We start from the raw sequence: 22,963 nt of genomic DNA on the forward strand, positions 1-22,963 counted from the left end.
ATTACTAACTTACTGTTTTGAAGATTAAATGAATTAACGTGTGTAGACTATGTAGACCGGTACTTGGGATTTAGCTAATCGATTGATTATCCATATTATTCCTATGGAAAGTACCAGGTGACTGTGAGCTCTGTGAAGGCAAGGAGTGGGACCACTTGGTCCACAACTCTTTCCTCCCCCCATAATTCAGTGCTTGGTGCCTAACAAACCCCCTAATAAATGTTTGTTGACTGAACGATGAGTAGAGTCTGACTCTGTGGAGTTTGTTCAAATTGTTGAGTTCATAAAGCGTTCTATGACATCGTTTGGGCTTGTGTGGATCAAGTTAGTCTTCTTGTGCTTAAAGCAGCTTTCATGCCCTTCTTTTGATTGGGAATCCACGGCAAGGCCCCAGCTCACACTAGGGCTACCGAGTCTAAGACACAGACCAAGAATACCTTGATTCTTGGCATGGGAAGAAATAAAAATTAGTCAAGTGTAGGTCTGTCTGTAGCCGCTGTTTGGAGAATGAAGGGGTTCAGGCATGGTGCCTGCTAACTGTGACTTCAGAGGTCTGCAACATGTACTCATGTAAATGAACTACTCCCCTGAAACTCTAGCTTCCACTATTTCTCATCATGCTGTTTAGGTGACAGCCAATGGTCAGGGAGGATGGCGGTTGCCGTGGGGTTGTAGGGGTGATGGGAAATGAAGTGTCTCTTTCTCCAAGGCAGCTGGGCTTGTTTGAATGGGCAAGGTCAGCAATGAAATGACCAGGAAGAGAAATTGCGGCCATTATGCATCCGTTGCAATCTTATATCAATTATTCCCTGTACCATTCCCTTTGCCACCGGCTGAAGCAAACATGGCCCTAATCGGTTTTACATCTTCGTTTAATTTTATTGGAAAGAAGAGCTAGCAATGCATCACAGAGGCTGGGTGTGACACGAAAGGTGACCCCCCTGCCAACTTAATGGTACAATACATAACCCTTAATGAAGTCGCTATCTTGTCCCTCTTTGGCTGTCTCAGCCCTGTGATTTACGACAGCATCATTTTGCTTTGCCCTCTTTTCATTTCAGCTTTGACAAAGTGGATGAAACAATTATCTTTGTTATCAGCCAGAGCAGTAGAAATGTGATAGTTGGGAGATTTCTGCAGGTGGAAGGCCTTGGCTGGGGGTCAAAACCAATGGTGAAATGTGCTTAGGAATTTTTTCCTCTCCTCTCCCTTTCTTCCTGTGACTATGGCCTCCTGAAGACGGATTGTGTCTCCCAATCAGCAGTGTGAGTCTTATATCATTGTGGCAAGCAGTAATTTCAGGAGAAGGAGAAGCTGCAGATAGAAGAAAGCTTAGAATTTTGCAGTTTGTTTTCTTTGAGCTCCTTACATTTGTTTTCATGCACTCCTAGGCTGAGTTCTCTTTTCTTCACCTTCATCTTACATCCACCTGCATAAATAGATCATGCATTTTTCTTTGCTATAAATGATACCTTTATGTATTTAGTTTAATTTAAAATAGTGTTCTTCATTCATTTACTCAATCAGCAATTATTGAGTGCCCTCTAGATGCCAAGCACAGTTAGGTGCTGTGGGAGTGTAGGGAAGAAATTGATTATGGATTTTAGCCTCAAAAATGGTATATTCTACCGACAGAAATGAGGCTTGAGTATAAGTGATCGTATTGTAAGATAGAAAGTGATAAGCATAATAAGAAATGTAGGTAGAGGATATTGTGGTTGTTCAGAGGATGGAGAAATTATTGTCAGATAGGAGAGCTGGATCTTAAAATGGGATCTGATTTGGACAAATAAAAATGAAAATGCATTCCTATCTACCATCTTGCAGGGTGTGTAGAGGTATAAATGAATAGCTAGCTAGATAAATAGATCAGACTTTTTGGTAGCGGTTTCATGTTACTCTCCCAAAATGATATGGGGGTTGGAGGGGGGTGGGGGTGGGAAATAGGATGTTCTTTGGCCAAGCCAATGGTAAGTCAATATTCCAATTTAGGGCTCTTGCTGTCCAACAGGAGATGAGAATAGCATATTGTTGAGGAATGAGGACATTTAGTTATATTAACAACTTCTGAGAGACTGTTTGTGAAAAGCAAGTTTGTGAAAGCAAAGATGATAGCAGAGGCTGTGTCTTCAGTTGTTGACTTGGCTTGGTGTTTGCCCCCAGCTCCATCCAGGTCTTGGCCAAGATGTCCACATAGGGACTTAGGCCCAGGGTGTCCTGGCTGGGTAGAGAATTATATAGATGTGCAAACATGAATGGACGTCATCATTGACTTGCTTAACTTTGGCCCTGGACTCCATATGTTTCTAACAGATTAAGCTTGTAAAACCCAATTCCAAGAATCCTTCCATAATGTCCGACATGGGGAGAATTGTGATTAGTTTTAACTAATTTATGGGCTCGATGAAGTCCAAAGATAGTTGGTTGGAGGCTCTTTTGATCAACGAGACTCTCTTTGCAGAGCCCCACCCACACGAAGCCTGTGTTATTAATGGAATTGGCAAAATGGTGAGTTTTCCCATAGTGTTCTGTCCAGTCAGGTAGAAAACTATAATGCTGACATGGTTGATTAAGGTCTTACATGGATCCTTCATATAAATTTGTATGTAAATAAATTAAAAATAAATACATGTAATATATATATACACACATATATGTGTATACAAAGAAACCATCCCCAGAAAATTCAAAATATTTTTTGTCTCTGCCTGTATTCTACCCTTATTCAGCATGTAGAGAGTGAGGGGCGTGGGTGACAGTTCTAAACCTTGAGACCCTTTTCCAAAAGCAGCACGTTTGCTACCTACTTTAAGTTAGCATGTTGGCATGATGGTCGTGTATGTCTATAGTCAAAAGTATTGGTGGAAGCAACGTGCAAGCAAGGGTCACTTGTTCAACATGCAGATGAAATACCAGTGTTCAGATTGAGAGTCACACAGAGAAAGCAGCTGAAGGGGGCCACCTTTTTATGTTCTTGCTTCCTCACCAGCCAATGGTGTAGGCTCACCACCACCCACTTACTCCTGGGCCCCACCTGCGCTCTAGCACACACACCTACCCTGCCCACAGGGGCATATTCACTTCTGCTTTGGCTATTCAAACCTGTCTGCGATTTTGTCCCTGATGGGTCTTGTGCAGAATGAAAAGATTAAAATAATGACTGCAGCAGTGACAAAACAAACAGAGCTGTTTTCATTTGCATTCCCCTCGTGCGGTATCCAAGAGAAACCAGAAGTCCATTTTTACCTGCTCCTTTCTCTATTTCTATTTAGTGAGGAGCTGAAGGGACTCAGTGACCCAGAATACGAGTTCGTACCTCATGTGCAGGACCACGTGCCCAGAAACTCCCCCTGAGTGGGCATTGGAGGGTGATGGGATAATTTTTGGGAAAGAAAAGAGACATATTTTGGCTGGAATTGGGGAAAAAGGGCGGTGGGAGAGGGGGAACCCTGTAGCTACTTCCTTCGATCTCAGTACATTGGAAAGGTCTTTCCCCTGATGCCTGCTGATATTTCCTGATGGAAATTTCTTCCATTGACAGAGATGCAGATGGAGTTTACCGACATGGGACTGCAGACACACTCCGGGATAATGAAAAAATGCCCAAGGTAGCCATATGCTCAGTGGCAGTTTGTTAGAAGGAACTCCAGTTGGGTGAATACATAATAGCATTTTTGGCAGGATTAACGAAGGGGGATCCTCTGCACTTCTATGTCTTTTTTAGCATTTTTGGTTTTAATTTATGTGAATTTTGAAATTGTAGTCTTCTTTATTAACATGTTTAATGAGCTAGTATTTCCTCTAATCCTGAGATTTATCTCCAAGAGATCAGGATGACCTGGGGCAAATCCAAATTCAAGAAATGAATTCTATCTTCCATCCTATTACCTTAAGATCTCAATTGTAACCTTTCTGTTCTCTTATATGAAAGTGTCTTATAATAATAAGGATGCTAAAATGATGCTAATACATCATTCTTCTTATTAATCATAACAGCAAACATTTATTTAGCATTTATGGCTTAATTGTAAGCATTATGATTCTTGTTTTACAATGGTATACAAACTGAAGATGTTCAAGGTTCACACCTTAAGGGAATATATTTAGCAAATATTAATTTCAGGATTAGAATTCAGGTCAGCCTTTTCCCCAAAGCTTCCATGCTTTCCAGGAGTATATATTTGGTTGTAAAACATGTACCACTCAAAGGCAACTGCACTTCAAGTTTAGATGGCTGGTCCATTTCATAATTTAAGAAGATTTCCAGGATACGGTTCCCCCAAAAGCTAAGTATGGAATTGCCATATGACCCAGCAATCCCATTTCTAGGTATTCCAATTTCAAAGAATTGAAAGCAGGGACTTGAAAAAATAGTTGCACACCAATATTCATAGCAGCAATATTCACAAATGTCAAAAGCTAGAAGGAACCCAACTGTCCATCAACAGATTAGTGGATAAATAAAATGTGGCATACACACACAAAGGAGTATTATTCAGCTGTAAAAAGGAATACAGTTCTGGTGCATGCTACAACATGGATGAATTTTGAAGACATCATGTTGAGTGAAATAAGCGAGAGATGAAAGGACAAACATTGTATGATCTCACTGATATGGAATGATTAGAATATGCAAATTCATAGAGTCAGAAACTGGGATAAAGGCTTCCAGGGGCCAGGATTGGGGTAGGGAAAGGGGAGTAAATGCTCAGTTGGCCCTTAGTTTCTGCTTGAGGTGAGGGAGAAGTGTTGGTAATGGATGGTGGTGATGGTAGCACGCCATGGTGGGTGTAATTAATATTGCTGAATTGCATATTTGAAAGTGATTAAGATGAGAAATTTGGGGTTGTACATAAGTTACCAGAATAAACAATTTAAAAATAAACCATAGAACTGTATAATGCAAACTGTGAACCGTAACGTAAACTATAGACTCCAGTTAATAGTATAATTATAATAGTAGTGTTTCATCAGTTGTAACAAAAGTAGCACATTAATGCAAGGTGCTAATGATAGGGAAAACTCTGTGCATGTCGGAGAAAGGGCATAGGGGAGCTCTGTACATTCTGCATGATTTTTCTGTAAACCTACAACTTCACTTAAAAAGAAAAAAAGATTGCTGGGATAGTTTTCTGCGAATGCCTGTGCTTATTATCACACATAAGTTCTCCTGAAACAGTTGTGTGCATGTGTATGTGTTTTAATATTCTAGACTTAGGACCTACCCAATATTATTTAATTCTATTTATTCATTTAATCCTGGGGTATTGGAGATAACCTGGCAAAATCGACCACCCTAGACGTTTTAGAGATACAAACCCATCACATCTTTTCATCCATCCAGTGACCTTTCATTTGAGAATCAATCCACATGACAGAAATACCACGATGCAACACCTTTAGATAGGGAAATCTGTAGGGGAAAAAGGAGCTCAATTAAAGGTAAAATGTTCTGATGCAGAACAAAGACAGGCACACTTGGAACCAGGGTTTTGAACCCAGTGTGCATGTTGAATAATTTGCTGCAGGCTTTCTAATGTTGACATGGACTGAGAATGCGTGCAATGCCTGAAAATCTCCTCTGGATCAAGGCCGAAGGAGCAGAGATGGGCTATTTCTCTCCCCTTTCCAACACTGTAGTCACTGCCTCGTATGTATCATCCATGCCACGTCTGGGCCAAGGTGGAGCTGGATGGACCCCCACGATCAAGGTAAGAAGTACAACCTGTCAGGGTGAAGGTAAGTGGCTCATTTCTTAGATGAATTTTCTCTCTTCCCTTGGAAATATTAATAAAACACACACACCCTGGATAGGTTTTATATCCTCATTTCCAGTCTCCCGTGCTCCTGCACTTTCTTCCCAGGTCTAGCTCACTTCTAGTTAAAATTGGCATGCTCCTAATTAAGTTAGTCTTACTCATTCCTGAACAATATAAAGCATATTGATAAACCCACATTCTCTCGTCTGGCCCTCGATTTCCGAAAGCCTCATCTGTCTTCTCTTTCCAAGATCAGTTTGTGTGTGTGTGTGTGTGTGTGTGTGTGTTTTTTTCCCCCTAGACATTTGTACAGAATGACCTGAGTGGCAGAACTGGGGGGTGGGGCGGCAAAGAGGAAAGATAAATGTACTTGGTGAGACATTAGGGAAAGTCAGACCGTGCCTCCTGTGAGAGATCCGCTCACAGCGGATCAATGCCTGGGAGGTGGGACAAGGCTGTGTCTCGGAGGCGGGGGCACAGTCAGCAGCACCTCCCCTCCCCGGGGAGTCAATACCCTTTGTGATTGCTGGAGGTTCCAGCTGCTGAGGAATTTCCCAGCTGTGTTTCTAGACCCTTAGAAGCCGTACTCCTGTTTTTCCATCTAGAGGATATGGGAAAAGGGTCATTACCGCTCTGGCCTCCTAAACAGGTGGAATGAGTATGTGGAAGGATGTCTTTTCTGCTAAGGCTCTGGTTTTCACTGACTCTGCATAGCAATCCTATTTCATGCCTAGACGTCTAGTTCATTCTGTGGCTTTAGTAAACCTGAGATATTTTTTTCTTTATTTTTAACACTTTATCGATGTGTAATTTTACATACCATAAATTCACCAATAGAAAGGGTACAATTAAATAATTTTAGTATATTCACAATTGTGCAGTCATCACCACAATCTGATTTGAGAACATTTTCATCACCTCAAAAGGAAACCCCACAGCCATTAGTAGTCACTCCCCCTAACCCCACTTCCACTCCTAAGCCTTAGACAGCCACTAATCTACTTTCTGTCTCTACAGATGTCCCTATTTTAGACATTTCCTGTGAATGGAATATATAATACAGTGCTTTTTGGGACTGACTTTTAAAATTAGCATAATTTTTTAAACATTCATCCATGTTCTTGCATGTTTCAGTACTTCATTTCTTTTTCTTTTAAACTTTTTTAATTGTATAGTATAACATACATGAAAAGCAAAGAAATAAAAAAGCAATTTCAAAACACTCTTCAAAAAGCAGTTACAGGGCAGATCCCACAGTCTGTCCTGGGCTACCATACATTCTTCTCATATTTTTCCTTTTAACTGCTCCAGTACATAGGAGGCTAGAGGGCTTAAATACTTTTTTTTATCATCACAATCGACATTTTTTCCTTCCTTTTTTGTGAACAATAACGTATATACAAAAAAAGCTATCAATTTCCAAGCACAGCACCACTATTGGTTGTAAAACACGCTACAATTTCATGATTTTAGGTTTTTACCTCTAGCTGCTCTAAAATACTGGAGACTGAGAGAGATATGAATTTAATGATTCAGCAATCACACACATTTGTTAACTCCTATCTTCTCTGTGTAATTCCACCATCACCTTTGATCTTTACAGCCCTCTCTTTAGAGTTGTTTGGGCTATGGCCATTCTAACTTTTTGATATTGGAAGGGCCTGTCACTAATATAGGGTAGGGAGATGGAACTATCTGACGTTCCTGAGAGGCTGGACTAGGTTTCAGGACTTATCTGGACCAGGGACCCATCTGGAGGTTGTAAAACCAGAGACATTTGATAACAAATTCTTCCTCTATCTACTTCTACTTTTCGTAGAATGTGATGCCTCCGCAGGGCCAAGACTAAGAAGAATCTTAAGCACTCACGTTGACCCATCATTGCAAAGTCCCTGACCAGGTCTTTGCTTTTGCTTTAATGACGCAGACCCCGATTCTCAGATTTCAATTTAGGGCCAGACCTCTTTCCTTAGAGAACCCATACCAGGGCTTACCTCTGATAAAAGATTTGTCCTCAGAGCAGGTAGCAAATCTGTTCCCTTGGCAGAAGGTGGAAGCCATACCTGATGACATTCTCCTGTAGCCCAGCCAGGTTGCAGGGCAGCCAGCATTTCTGCGGGGGTGTGGGCACCATGCATGGAAACAGAAAACGCTGCCCCACAGGATGTGGCTTCCACTGGCATTGTTTAGCAACTAGGAGAAGCATTAAGCGGCATGAAGAGTTTGATTCTGGTGGGAGGGCAGGGGAAGGATTTAGCCGGTGCTTCTCTCTTGTCATGTAGGAGAGGGGTAGCTGAGGTACAGCAGGGCAAAGGGCTATCACTAGACTTTGGAACCTGGAACCCCAAAACCTCTCTTGCCTTCCTTGGAGTTGAAGCACTTCTACCCGGTGGACATATCTGTGATTCATCACGAAATCCCAACTCCCTGCTACAGATTGGGGAACTCTGACATCGTCTAATTAGGTAAACACATTACTGTCATGTTCAAACAACAACAAATTAGTGCCAGGCTCAGGGAGGCGCAGGTGGGGAGCTGCTCATGGGCCAGCCCCACAGTTGGCGTCCTGCTTCCAGGAGCCCTCTGGGGCCATTTTATGACCTTCCGTCCTCCAGTCAGGGGTGGGGGTGGGGTGCGTGGGTAAGGAGACTTTTGCCACTGCCTCTTCTTGGGTGATGGGATGCTTTTGCACCTGTGGTCTCAGGGCTGATGGGGGTGGTGGTTCCTACATCCCCTGCTTCAAAGGGATGGGCCATGGAGATCCCCCTGGTCCCCCATGGAGGGGAGGCTTGAGGACCAAACCATGCTGTTTCTTGGTTCACCCTCTCACCCAAGCCCAGAGCCTTTCGGGCAGGTTCTAGGGACTGTTTTCCTGATGCACCCACTTGTCAGGATGCAGCACAGGAGCACATTCCCCCGACATTGCCTTCCCCTTTGCCATTCCAGACCATGAATCCATCGGCATCTGTGCACCGCATACTCCAGGCGCTGCACCAGACATCCACCACCTCCTCACTGGCCCTTTCACCCCAGAGACCCTGAATGAAGAGTGGGGAGGGTGGGGGGAAGCAAGCGCAGATATGTTGTTCCTTTTCCAGGGCCCCTGCTATTGGAAAAGCTCATGTTATTGTACAAAGTGGATGGCTTTAGAATAAGAGGAGGGTCTGAAGTCTGCCTGGAATACTTACACTTTATTTACCTACATATGTGCCACTTAATTTGAAACTCAGTTTGTTTTTTCATAAAATGGGGAGAGCAAAATCTTGCTAGCAGGATGGCTGCGAGACCGATAAAAAGGAAAATGTAAGTAACTGACGTTCGAAAACTAGACTGAGCATTTTAGTCATCCCACGTACTGCCTGGCTTCCTTCCTTAACATCCTCTCCTAGGATCTCACCTGTGCCCACGACACCTTCACTTGCCAGCTGCCTAGAGACCTTGGGCTTCTTGGGGTCTGATTTAAAGGGGCAGTAGCACAAACAACAATAACGACGAGAAAAGAACCTAAAAGTCAAGCATGCCCAGGCTCTCAGGATCTGAAATAGGGGGTCCCTTGCTGGGCAGGGCTCATGGGACCCCTGGGCCAAGACCCAAGGGGATTAGAGAAATCTGCGAGGGTTTGAAAGAGTGTTTTGCAAATGGGTTTAGGCTTTAGGTGGGTTTTGGAAATGGGTAGCCTGTTCACATTTTAAGGATGAGATGATCTTTTCTCAGAATCTGTCCCCCTGTTTTTCTTCTCTTCCCAGGGACACACAAGGTTCCACCCTGCCCATGTTCTTGTTAGTAAGCAAAACCCAAGAAATAAAGTGGGGAATAATTAAAGGAGAACATCTATCACATTGGCTTTTCTGTAGCCCAGATAAGAAGGTTGCCCTCGTCTTTCAAATCATTATTATTTCAAATTATTTCTCTTTAAAGAAATTATTAAAACAATGTGACTTGCCGTATCATAAATAGGTAAAACTGAGGACAGAAAAGATACACAATACCATTTTAGGAAGCATTTCCTCAGATGTTGGAGAATCCACTTGTTCTATCCTAACCATATACTTACCCTTTGCTGGCAGGATCCCTGATGACAGGTGTTCTCTCTTTCTCAGGGAAGCCTATCCTATCCTTGGACCATTCTTAGGTTAAAATCTTATTTATTAATAAAATTTTGTCACTTATAATACAGAATTTGAGTGCATTCAAAAAATTGGATAGTTGGAAACCATTACCTCCCCTAGAGTTAACGGGATGCAAAATCTAAAATTTTATATTTAAAGTTCTTCCCTATAATTAGTCTTTCCCCTGTTCTCTACATTTGGGTTCTACCTTTCTCACCCATTTTCTGGAGAGAAAGCCTGAGAGCCAATGTTACTACAGGAATTTTCAGCATCTGGCATCGCTGAGCGTAGGTGATCAGAGGGATCAAATGCCAACTAAGCTGAGAAATGCAGAGGGAAATTCTGAGACTGAGCCCCATCTGGGGATGCTAGGGGCTCTTCGGTGCCCAACTTGCACCTGGTTCTCTGAAATGGGCCTCCAAATAAATGACCCTTTTCCCAAAACCTCACGACCTAGAAGCCTGTGTAACTGCCACTGGACTCAGTCCACTGTCAACTAAGGGACCCACAGAAAAATTCCTTCTAATTGAGCTTATTTTAAAGCACCATCACTTTAAGCATTTGCTACTAGAGTATGTTGACAGATGTCTAAAGCAGTCATTACTCCAACCTGAACGAAAGAAAATAAAAATAGAGAGAAATAAATAAACAAAAGTGCATTTCAGACAAAAACGGGAAAAAGAATAAAAAAAAGAGGAAAAGGAAGGAAAGAAGGAAAGAAAGGAAGGGAGCTCACATTATCAACCAATAAACCCAATAATCCATTAGTGACCAAGGTTGTTGAATAATATAGTACTTTCCCAGTGCCATAATTTATCCTGCAGACTAGAGAATAGACACGGTTATTAGAGTGAGGGCTCCTGGATGACACATGATGCATGACCGAGCGGCATTGATCTTCACACAACAGGAAGGTGTCTAGACCGGGAGATGTATGGCTGTGCGATTCAGAGCAGGGCATATTTCACGGGAGGCCTAATGGAGTAGTGGGGCTGGTGATGGATGGGTTTGCCCAGTTTCAGTAGCAGTGCAGTTATAGCAGTGCTAATGTCTGACCTCTTCTGAGCTCCGTGTCCTTCATTCCGTCAGGGTGACCTCATTTAGAGAGACAGAAAATGAGATGGGGGAATGGAAGGGGGAGGGGCAGGGAGGGGGTTTCAGGGAGAGAAGGACAGAGGGCTTAGCTGGGAAAGGCTGGCAGGGGCCGATGTGCGGGAGGCACTTAGAGAGGGAGTAAGGAGGGAGAGAGACCAAAAGTCATGTGAAAACCAACCCTAATGTCCCAGGTTCAAAATAATTTGTTGACAGGTATAATGAATACAATGTCTCTTCCATGCTCTTCCGCTCCTCCTGCCTGCCTGATTCCCGTTAGATTCTGGAATCCAGTGGGGCTGTCCTGAAAAGCCCGGGGCTCCTTCCATTATGAGACTAGGTCTCCACCCCCAGAGGAAGGAATTAAGGAAAGGGAAAGACAGAGTGTGGGAGAGGTCCGGTGCTAATGGAGTGAGGATATTCTGTGAGCAAGTTTGAGTAATCTGCATCGATTATGCAATAGAGGAGAGCCAGTCCCCCGTCCTGCCCTCCCCTACCCCGTTAGATGATGCTTAATGCATCCTAATGACACTTTTGATCATTCCTAGGGAAAATTAATGAGTCATGCTACAGCCAATCCAAGCCCAGGCAGCTTTGTGGGTGTCTCCTATCCTTTCTCTTTTTTTGTAAATTTCTTTTCCTGTGTGTAAGTGACATAGGCAGGATTCCAATCTTGCTTCTTAGCCACTATTTAACTAAGAAAGAGACATTTATCATTCCTTTGTTTTCTTCCCCATGGCCTCCATCTTACCAAGACACTCCTTATTTGGGGTTGACGGGTTTAGATGTGGCAGCCAGGGCCCAGCCTGTCCTCTAATACCATCCACTGTGGGATGAAGGGAAGTATTTCAGCCCCTCGTGTTTCTTTTATACCTTCCCACTGCCAACCTCCCACCACCCAACCACAAGATACATACAACTTCTCCCTGAAAGATGTATGTACTATTTCTTAGCCCACAGTGAGAACTTCTGTATGTTAATTGTACTCAGCATTCTGTTCAGTATGAGAATCTGAGAAGGATTGCAGGCTGGGCTGGTGTTTGCTCCCCTCAAATCCCGTGCCTATGCATGAGAGGTCATACAGTGGCTTAGGGTATTTCCAAGTTAGGGACTTTGGACATTTTGCTATGATATTGGGCTTTTCACTCCTCCAAAATTTTTGCATAAATTTGTGCTGATCCTTCATCTAAAACTGTTCTTGGTTATCATTAATTAACAGGGCATACATTAGCAGGCAGAGATGAGCGCTAGTGGATAGGGAAAGGAGGCTCTCATTCAGTAACTCAACACATATTTATAGGGTGTCTACTAAGCCAGACCATGCTCTTTGTTCTGGACATAGATCAGAAAACAAAGCAATTAAACCTTAAGAAGACAAACATTAAATAGACTATCATACAATAAATAAATAAATAAGCCACAGAAAATAGCTAATATTGCTGGGAGGTGAGCAAAAGAGAAATGAGTATTTTTGAGCACCTACTTGACCCTGGGCACTGTGCTAAGTGGTTTATATATACCCTTTTATTTAAATGACAATTCCATGAGGTGGGCATTACTGGCCCATTTTTCAGATGGAGACTCTGAGGCTTAGAAAGAGGAAATAATTTTTCATGGGTCACATGACTGGTAAGAGGCAAATTAGAATGCTACCCAGTTTTATTTGATGTCAAGCCTATTGACAAAATAAGAAACCTACTTCACATCACATTTAGAAATAAATTCCTGGTGAACTATGTGCTAAGGATGAAACGTTTCATTTAGGTGTTGGAAAAATATTTCTAAGTCAAAAGGCATATATTACAAAATGAAACATTAATAAATTTGATTGTATGCACAGTAAACTTTTGGAGACTTCACTTCTGTCCAATATGGATTAACAGGAACTGAACTTACTCTCTCATTTGAAACAACTGAAAAGCAGACAGAATATATGCAAAAGCAGTTCTCATTCAAGACACTGAGCATTAGGCAATAAGGACAGTGATCCTTGAGAGAAAGGAAACAAATGAGCTGAATCCCAGCTTACTGCCTAGAGAATGTTTCCAGGTTGTGGGTAAGGAGGGGGAACACAAGCAGAGTCCAGCAGTCTCCCTGAACTTAAGTTACAGACCTGGGAGTCCAGAGAGGAAAAGGATTCTCAAGTTTGCAAGGTGGAAGATGAGAGAGGAGAGGCCTGCACAGAGAACTCCAGTGATCTGTGGAAGGACTTCTTTGAGTATTCATCCAAGTACTAATCAGTGCATGTGTGTGAGGAAACTATTTGAGGAGGAAGCAGAGCCATAAAAAGAGTCAAGAAAAAAAACACCTGGAGGAGTTAGAAGGAATAAACTCTGGGGCTCCCACAGGGAAAGAAAATAGTGCCTGTTCCCACCAGGAGAACCTCAAAATTCAAGTGGCATCTGATAGAGTACTCAGAAGGGTTTTAGCTGATAGTGAGTGTTTCAGTTCGCTAAGGCTGCCAGAATACAATGGATCAGAAATGGGTTGGCTTTAACAAAAGGGATTTATTAGGTTACAAGTTTACAGTACTAAAGCCATGAAAATATCCAAATTAAGGCATCAGGAGGAAGATACTTTCTCTCAGGAAAGGCTGCTGGCAACCAGGATTCCTCAGCCACACAGGAAAGCACATGGTGATGTCTGCTGGTCCTTTTCTCCAAATTGTCTCTGGGCATTTCTCTCTTAGCTTCTCTGAACTCTCTCCAAAATAGTTCTGTGCCTTTTATCCTCTCATAAAGGACTCTAGTAAGGGGATTAAGGCCACCTTGAGTGGGCTGGATGACATCTCCATGGAAACAACTTAAACAAAAAGGTCTGCACCTCAGGGGTGGATTAAAAGAACAAATTTTTCTGGGGTACATAACCGACTCAAAACAACACAATCCATCTCTGGACCCCCAAAAAACATTTCTTTCCATATTCAAAATATATTCATTCCATCATAATGCCATAAAAACTTAAAACATTTCAGCAACAATAAATAAGGACAAAGTCTTATCAAAATCAGTTATGGACATGGTTTGTCCTCTGGCTATGGACTTTTGAGATGCAGAATGAGTTATCTGCTCCCCATATACAAAGGAGGGACAGTCATAGGATAAATGTTTCCATTGCCATAGGGAGAAATTAAAAGGAAAACAGGGGTCCTTGGACCCAAACAGTTACAAATATAAGGGCAAGCTCCGTTATATTTTAAGGTTTGAGAATCATTTACAGAATGACATTTTATCCTCAGGACTTGAGACAGCAGTAGCCCTCCCCCTGCCAAGGGATTATGCTTTGACCCTGCTCTCTCCATATAGTGGTATGAGGGTTGAAAGGCTGGGGAGCACTGGGGAGACCTCTTTGTTCTCTGTTCCATCCTCTTCATGCATCTGGGTGTCACCTAGACTCTCTGCCATCTCCAAGGCAAAGGCTCACCCCTTTCTGAACAGTGAGTTGTAGCCAGATTATCTCCAACCCAGAGAAATGTGTTCCACCCTTTCTGAGGCCTGGGAAAGCAGCACTCTTCCTGTACAATGGGGCAGAAGACCCACTCTCTGAACACTCTAGAGCAAACTCTTCCTTTCCACGTGAATGGGTGGGTCCTTTCTCCTGGCCTGAGGTGTCTTAGTTCCAGACCTTGGCTTCCATGGTTCTACCTTTGAAGTAATTTTTCCTTCAGTCTGTCCCTTTTAGTCCAGACTGGCAGTGGTTCCATTCATACAGATCTCACAAAAGACTTGTGAGTTTAGCATGCAGTATACAGGGATTGCAACCATCAGATAACAGTACTTTCTACAAGCCATTTCTTGATAACTTCATTTCCAATCCTTGCTTGTCCTGACATGATTGGTTGGGTAGATCGTCACATGGACTCTATTCTCTGGAGACTTGTCTTCTGGAAACTCAGAACTTTCCATACCATCAATTCCTGGTTTCTTTGTACCCGAGAGTTCGGTTCTCATCTTATCCCTTTCCTCTCACATTTTAATATAAGCTGCAAGGAGAAGCTAGGCTGCATTTACTATATTGAATATGGAAATCTCTTCAACTAAGTACCCTAGTTCATCACTTTCAAATTCTCCCTTTCATTCAATACTAGTACTCAATTTTGCCATTTTTTTTGCCACTTTAAAACAAGGGTCACCTTCCTTCCGGGTTGCAATGACACACTTATTATTTCTGTCTAAGGCCTCATTGGAAGTTCTTTATAGTCCACATTTCTACCAATAGTCTCTTCAAAGCATTCTAGTCTTTTTTTTTATCAAGCACCTTACAATTCTTCTAGACTATTCCCCTTATTCATTTATAAGGCCATTCCACCTTTTTAAAAACATATATTTGCAAATCACAGCACCCCACTTCTCTGGTACCAATATCTGTTTCAGTTTGTTAAAGCTGCCAGAATTAAATATACCAGAAATGGCTTGGCTTTTACAAAAGGGATTTATTAGGTTACAAATTTACAGTTCTAAGGCCATGGAACTGTTCAAATTGAGGTATCAAGAGGTATATACCTTCTTTCAGGAAAGCTGTTTGCATCCAGGGTTTCTCTGTCACATAGAAGGCACATTGTGACATCTGTTGGTCCTTCTCCAAAATGTCTCAACATTTCTCTCTTAGCTCCACTGAGCTCTCTTCAAAGTAGTTCTCTGCCTTTTATCCTCCTGTAAAGGACTCCAGCAAAGCATTTAAGACCCACTCTGAATGGGCTGGGTGACATCTCAATGGAAACAACCTAAGCAAAATGTCCAACCCACACAGGTCTGCCTCTACAGGGATAGATTAAAATAATATAGACTTTTCTTGGGTACATAATGATTCAAATCAGCACAATGAGTATACATTACTTCTAGACTAAATGCTGCTTTGGTTCCATCTAACAAAGCTTAAATGCAAGCCCCAGAAGGATGGAATGGTTTTCCAGTAATTTAATTGCATACCAGAACAAAGCTCAGGAATATATAGAATAATACAAAGACACAAATATCCAGCACCCAGTGAAGTAGATTCACAATGCCTGATAGTCAATAAAAAATTACTAGGCACACAAAAAGGAAAATATAAAAAATAAAGGAAAGAAAAATCAATTTAAGTCAACCCAGAAATCTCAGGGATGAACCAATCGTTTGACAAGGATATTAAAAATAATCATCATAACTCTATTTTATATGCTCAAGGAATAAGAGGAGAGCTTGAGCATGTTAAGTAGAGAGAGAGGAAAACTGCAATATCTTCTAGAGAAGAAGGCTGTTATATCTGAAAAATATACAGGATGGGTTTAATGGCAGACTGCACAATGTATTTAAGAAACAATTTGTTAACTTTGGACACAGCAATAGAAACTATGCAAAATCAAATGCAGAATAAAAATAGGATTTAAAAAATCAACAGAGCATCTTGAGCTGTGTGACAACTTCAAAAAGCTTAACTGTGGTATTGAAGTTCCTGAAGGAGAGGCAGGAATGGGTATACTGAAACATTATTTGAAGAACTAATGACCAAAATTTCTTAAAAATTGGATGAAAATGATAAATCCACAGATACAAGAAGCTCAATGAAGCCCAAGGAAAAGGAACATGGGTAGCATTACAGCCAGGAAAATCATAATCAAGTAGCTTAGAACCAGTAATAAAGATAAAATTTTAAAAGCAGCTAGAAAAAAAGAGACCTATTAGGTGCCGAAAAATAGCAGGAAGATGACAGCAGCTTTTTTGTTGCAAATAATGTAATCTAGAAAACAGTGAGGGGACATTTTTAAAGTACTGGGGGAAAAACAAACAAACAAATCTGTCAACCTGGAATTCTTTACCCAGCAAAATTATCTTTCAAAATTAAAGGCAAGCTAAAATGTTTTTTCTCCCCAGACATACAAAAGTTGAAAGAACTGATCACCAGCAGCCCTATACTATGAGTGCTTAAGAAAGACACCAGGCAGACAGAAAATGATTCCATATGGAAATCTGGACCTATAGGAAGGAATGGAGGGCAATATATACCATATAATCACAAATTATATGATATTATCAACAAAATTTGTCTCCCAAAATGATAGGTTCAAGTCCTCATATGATCCTGTCCATATGACCCTATTTGGAAATAGGATCTTAGAAGATGTTATTAGTTAAGTGAAGCCAAATTGTATTAGGGTGGGCTCTAATCCAGTATGACATATCTTTATAAGGAGAGAAAATTTGTATAGAGAGAACTTGGTATATTTTAGAGGAAGCATAATCTTGGCAACTTACCTACAGATTTCAGACTTCTAGCCCCTACTCCTGAGAGACAGTTGAGTTAAGCCACCTTGTTTTTGGTACTTTGTTTTGACAGCCTTAGGTAACTAAGACGATGGATAGATATACATTTTCATATCAGTTCATTCTCATTAAAATGTAATCAATTATTTAAAGCAAAAATAATAGCAATGTAGTGAGGGTGTTTTTATGACATACTTAGAAATAAAATGTCTGAAGAAAATAGCACAAAGACCAGGAAGGGAGAAATCAATATATACTCTTAATTTATACTATACACAAAGTAGTATAATATCAGTTTAAGGTAAAGTGTGTCAAAAATATATAGTGTGAATTGTAAAGCAACCAGGAAAAAAATAATTCAAAGAGTTATAGCTAATTAATCAACAAAGGAGCCAAAGTAAAAATGCTGAAATTAAAATAAGACACAGAAAGAAGAAAGAGGGAGTAAAGTACAGATGGGACAATTGGAAAATAAAAACCAATCCAGCCATATCAATAATTACATAAAATGTAAATGGTCTAAACACTCTGATGAAAAGACAGAGACTGTCATGTTAGGTATTGGATTGAGGAACTTGCCTTCTATTCCTAGTTTCTTGAGAGTTTTAACATGAATGAGTGTCAACTTTTATCAAATTATTTTCCTTTATTTATCAAGATGATTTTGTGAATTTTCATTTTTTATTATTTAATACAGTGAATTATATTGATTTTTGAATGCTAGAATCACACCCTATTTCTGAGATGAAACTATCTGATCATCCCACATTATGCATTTTTTTATTGCTGGATTAGATTTATCAATATTTTGTAAAGAATTTTGGCACCTATATTCATGAGGAAAATATTATTATTATAATATTATTTTATTGTCTTTCTTTTCCTGATTTTAGAATCAGGTTAATGCTGGTCTCATGAAATAAGTTGAAGAATTTTCCATCCTCTTCTATTTTCTGGAAGAGATTACACAGAATTTCTATTATTTTTCCTTAAAATATATTTAGAAGATTTCACTAGTGAAACTATCTGGGCATGGTGGTTTTGGATTTCTTGTTTGTTTGTTTTAGAAGGTTCTAAATTAGTAGGCTGATTTCTTTAACAGATAGAGAGCTATTAATTTTCTATTTCTTCCTGCAAGGGTTTTGGTCATTTTTAATTTTCAAGAAGCTTGCCCATTTATTGCTATCTATACTGGCATACCTGCATAAAGTTCTTTGTGTATTTATTATTTAGTAAAAAGATAGCTTTCATTCTTTACATTTGGAATTTATGTTTTCTCCCTCTCTTTCTGATCAATGTAGTTAGAAGATTATACATACATTTTATAGATCTTTTAAAATAAATGTATTTGGTTTCATGAAATTTCTTTATTATTTTTTCATTCTCTATTTCATTAATTTCCATTCTTACTTTCTGTTATTGGCTTTCTTCTATTTATTTTGGGTTTCATTTGCTATTCCTTTTCTAGCTTCATTGATTTTCAACCTCTTTTTTTTAATATTATACACAATCAAAGATACAAATTTTCCTCTAAACATTGCAAATTTTCATAGGTTGTTTTTTTTTAAATAAACTTTTTATACTAGAAAAATTTTAGATTTAAAAAATTCTGAAGAATACAGAAAGTTTTTGTATATACCACACCTCAATTTCCCTACTAGTGCATTTTTATATTAGTGTGACATATTTGTAATAATTAATGAACCAATATTGATACATTTTTATAAACTCAGTTCCATACTTAATTCAGATTTCCTTAGTTTTTACTTAACTTCCTTTTTCTGTTCTAGGACCCCATGCAGGGTTCCACATTATGTTTACTCATCATGTTTCCTTAAGTTCTTCTAGACTGTGTCATTATCTCAGACTTTCCTTGTTTTTGATGGCCTTGACAGTTTAGAGGAACACTGATCTAATATTTTATGGAATGTCCCTCCATTTGGATTTGACTGACAATTTTCTCATGAACAGAGTGGGAACATGTCTTCTACAAGGAAGGCTAAGAGGTAAAGTGTCATTTTCGGCACATCATATCAAGTGTCATGACTATTCACGGTTGATGTTGACCCTGATTCCTGGCTAAGGTAGGGTGTATCAGTTTTTTCCACCATAAAGCAACTTTTTTTCTGTATTTTCATACTGTACTTTTGGAAGGACAGCACACACTTAGGAAGTGGGGAGTTATACTCCACCTCTTTGAAGAAGGCATATGGTACATACATTATTTGGAATTCTTCTGCAGAGAGATTTATCTCTTCTATTTATTGATATGTTCAACCACTTCTTTATATTACTAGGGACTTAAAGATATTTCCTTTTAATTTAGTTTATAATCTAACAGTAATTCACTCACATTTTTATTCAATTTTATATCTTTGACCATTGGGAGTTCTTTCAGTTGATGTCTCGGTCCCTTAATATGCTTCCATCAATGTGTTGTTTTGGTTTTATTTTTAGCACTTCCTTAATATAGAGCACTGCAAGATACTTCAGGTTCATCTTGTATATTTCCTCACTCAGTCTTAGAATGAGCTATTTCTTTAAGGAACCCTGGTTCCTTTTATTGGGGAATGATATTAGAAACAAAGATCCAAGTTATAGTGTGCTCATTACTACTGAGTGTTGTTGCTTCTAGGCCCTCTCAGATGATAAAGCAAAGAAATATGTGCGTATAACTAACCTATAGACATATATGCATATAGACACATCTATGAAATATATGTATATTTCTTATTTTCTAACATATACCTTCTAATTTCTATTTTCTTCAAGCACTACTTCTGCTGCATCCCACAAATTTTATAAGCTGCATTTTCACTTTCATTTAGTTCAAAATATTTTCAATTTTCTCTTGACTTCTTTCACCCATGTATTATTTAGAAGTGTGTTGTTCATTTTCCAAACGATTGGCGATTTCCCAACTGCCTTTCAGTTGTTCAGTTCTAATTTAATTCTACTATAGTCTATACTTTTATGATTTCTATTCTTCAAAACTTGTTAAGATATAGTTTATGGACCAGAATATGGTCTATTTTGGTGAATGTTCCATATGAACTTGGCTGTACATAAAGGAAAGGAAAGTATTAGAGTGTTGGGAAAGGAATCATGAAGGTAAAATAAAATCTGTTACTTGTCTTACTCTTAATTGATCTAAATATGACCATTTAAGATCATAATAGTAACAATATATTGAGTGAGTATAGTATATAGATATATGACAAGATTGTCTAAAAGGAACAAGAGAAAGGAACTGGGAATACTCTATTAGAGACATTTTCATTACACATGAAGCAATAGCATGCTATTTGAAGGTGAATTAGATAAAAGAAATGTATATTGCAAACTAGAGGGCAAACACTAAAAATTTTAAAATAAATATATTAATATGCTAAGAAAGGAGATTAATGGAATTGTGTAAAATGTTCTATTAAAGCCAGAAAAAGCATAAAATGGGTAGGAAAAGGAAACAAAGAACAAATATAACATGGAAAACAGTTACAAACTTGCTAGATACTAATACAACTATATCAATATTCACCTTAAATGTGAATGATCTAGGGCAGTGAGACCGTGACTCGGTGGCAGAGTTCTCACTTGCCATGCCAGAGACCCAGGTTCGTTTCCCTGTGCCTGCCCAAGCAAAAATAATAGATAAATAAATGTGAATAATCTAAAGGTCCCAATTAAAACACACATCGACAGATGAATTGGAAAAAACACCCAAGAACCATTTCTGTGCTGCCCACAAGAAACTCAACTTTAAATATAAAATATTAGCTAAGTTAGTAGTAAGGAGATGTGGGAATGCAAAATACTACAGCTGTTTTGGAAAACAGCCTGGCAAATTCCTACAAAGTTAAGCATAGGCTTATCATATGATCTGGAAATCATGCTCTTAGATGTCTACTCACATGAGTTGAAAATGTATGTACACAAATCTTTATCACAGATGTATTTATAATTGCTAAATATTTTGAGAAAACAAGATGTGCTTCCATAAATTAACTGATAAACTAGTACATGCATACAATGGAATATTAGTCAGTGATAAATAGAAATGAGCTACAAACCACAAAAAGACATGAGTAACCTTAAATGCATACTGTTAAGTGAAATAAGCCAAAATGACTACACACTGCACTGCATGATTCTAATCATATGACATTGAAGATACTGTACTGTAGAGACAGTACAATAATAAGTGATGTCCATGGGATGAGAGGGAAGAAGAGAGGGAAGAATAGGTGGATGCAGTGGGTTTTTTGGTCAAGACAATTCTATATAATACTGTAATGGCAGGTCCACGACATCATGCACCCATGGAAGTGTAAACACAAAAAGCAAATCCTAACGGACTGCGGTTAATAGTAATGTACCATATTGTCTCATCAGTTGTAAAATATATTATACACCAATGCAAGATGTTAATAGTAGAAGAAAGTGGCAGGTGGGGGAAAGGGTATATGGAAACTTGATACTTTCTGCACAACTTTTCTGTAAACCTAAAACTGCTCTAAAAATAAAATCCATTTTTTTTTAAAGGTAACAGGCTGGAGGATGATATAGCGTGGCAAACCTAATCAAAAGAAGATTGGACTAGCTATATTAATTTCAGGCAAAGCAAACTGCCGAACACGAAAAATTGTCAGAGTTAAAGTGGGATCTTATATAATGACAGGGAGGCCAATTCTCCAAGAAGACATAACCATCCTAAATATGTCTGCACCTAACAACAGAGAGTCAAATACATGAGGCAAAACTAATAGAAGTGAAAGGAGAAATTTTAAGAATCCACTATTACAGTTGGGTACTTCAATATCCCTCTTTAAACAATGGATAAATCAGGCAAAATCAGTTAACCATAGTTAGTCTGAACAGTTTTATTAATCAACTTGTACTAATTAACATTTATAGAATCCTCAGTGAAATAACAGCAGGCCACATATTTTTCTCAAGCTCACATGGAACATTCACCAAAATAAATCACATTCTGAGCCATAAAATATACTTAGTAAATTTAAAAGAGGAGAGATCATAAAAGTAGGCTTTTAGACCACCGTGGAATGAATATAAAAAGCAATAAATAAAAGATAGCTGGAAAATCTCCCAATTACTTGGAAATTAAACAACTACATTTGTAAATAATACAGAAATCAATACAGAAATGTTAAAAGAAATTTTAAAATATTTTGAATTAAATGAAAATAAAATTTCAACTTATAAAGTACAATAAAACAGTGCTCAGAAGGAAATTATTAGCATTCATTACATATATTAGAAAAGAAGATCCAAAATCAATAATCTAATGTATTTTAGGAAGCTCGAAAAGAGCAAATTAAATCTAAAGTAAGCAGAAGAAAAGAAATGAAAAATTAGGGCAGAAATCAATGAAATTGAAAATAATAGAGAATATCAACAAAACATAAAACTGATTCTTTGAAAAGTTCAGTAAAATTGATAAACCTCTGGACAGGCTGACCAAGAAAAAAAAAGGGTCAAGACAAAAATTACTAATATCTCTTATCAGAAACAAAAGAGGGGTCATCACTACTTATCCATAGACATTAAAAGAATAATAAGGAAATACTATGAACAAAGAAGTGTTGTGGGATCTGTAAAAATGGAACCACTGCCAGTCTGGACTAAGAAGGACAGAAGAGGGACACATTGGAGGAAAAATAACTTCAGAGGCAGAACTATGGGAGTGTCTCGCAGGTTTTTGAAACCGGTTGGGTCCAGTGACCCTGTGTTCCTTTCAATT

General features: G+C 39.1%; 1 long non-coding RNA gene across 1 annotated transcript in view; it reads left to right on the top strand.

The window, feature by feature from the left end:
* Positions 1–975: 975 nt before the first annotated feature.
* The window catches only part of LOC143669878 (uncharacterized), a 159,575-nt gene continuing 137,587 nt past the window's right edge, over positions 976–22,963 (top strand). The window contains exons 1-4 of the long non-coding RNA XR_013169103.1: positions 976–1,265; positions 2,462–2,508; positions 3,542–3,608; positions 5,529–5,711. This is a non-coding gene — a long non-coding RNA (uncharacterized LOC143669878). The remainder of the gene's footprint in view (positions 1,266–2,461; positions 2,509–3,541; positions 3,609–5,528; positions 5,712–22,963) is intronic.

Source organism: Tamandua tetradactyla, chromosome 26 (genome assembly GCF_023851605.1).
Source record: "Tamandua tetradactyla isolate mTamTet1 chromosome 26, mTamTet1.pri, whole genome shotgun sequence".
In the NCBI taxonomy this organism is placed as follows: domain Eukaryota; kingdom Metazoa; phylum Chordata; class Mammalia; order Pilosa; family Myrmecophagidae; genus Tamandua; species Tamandua tetradactyla.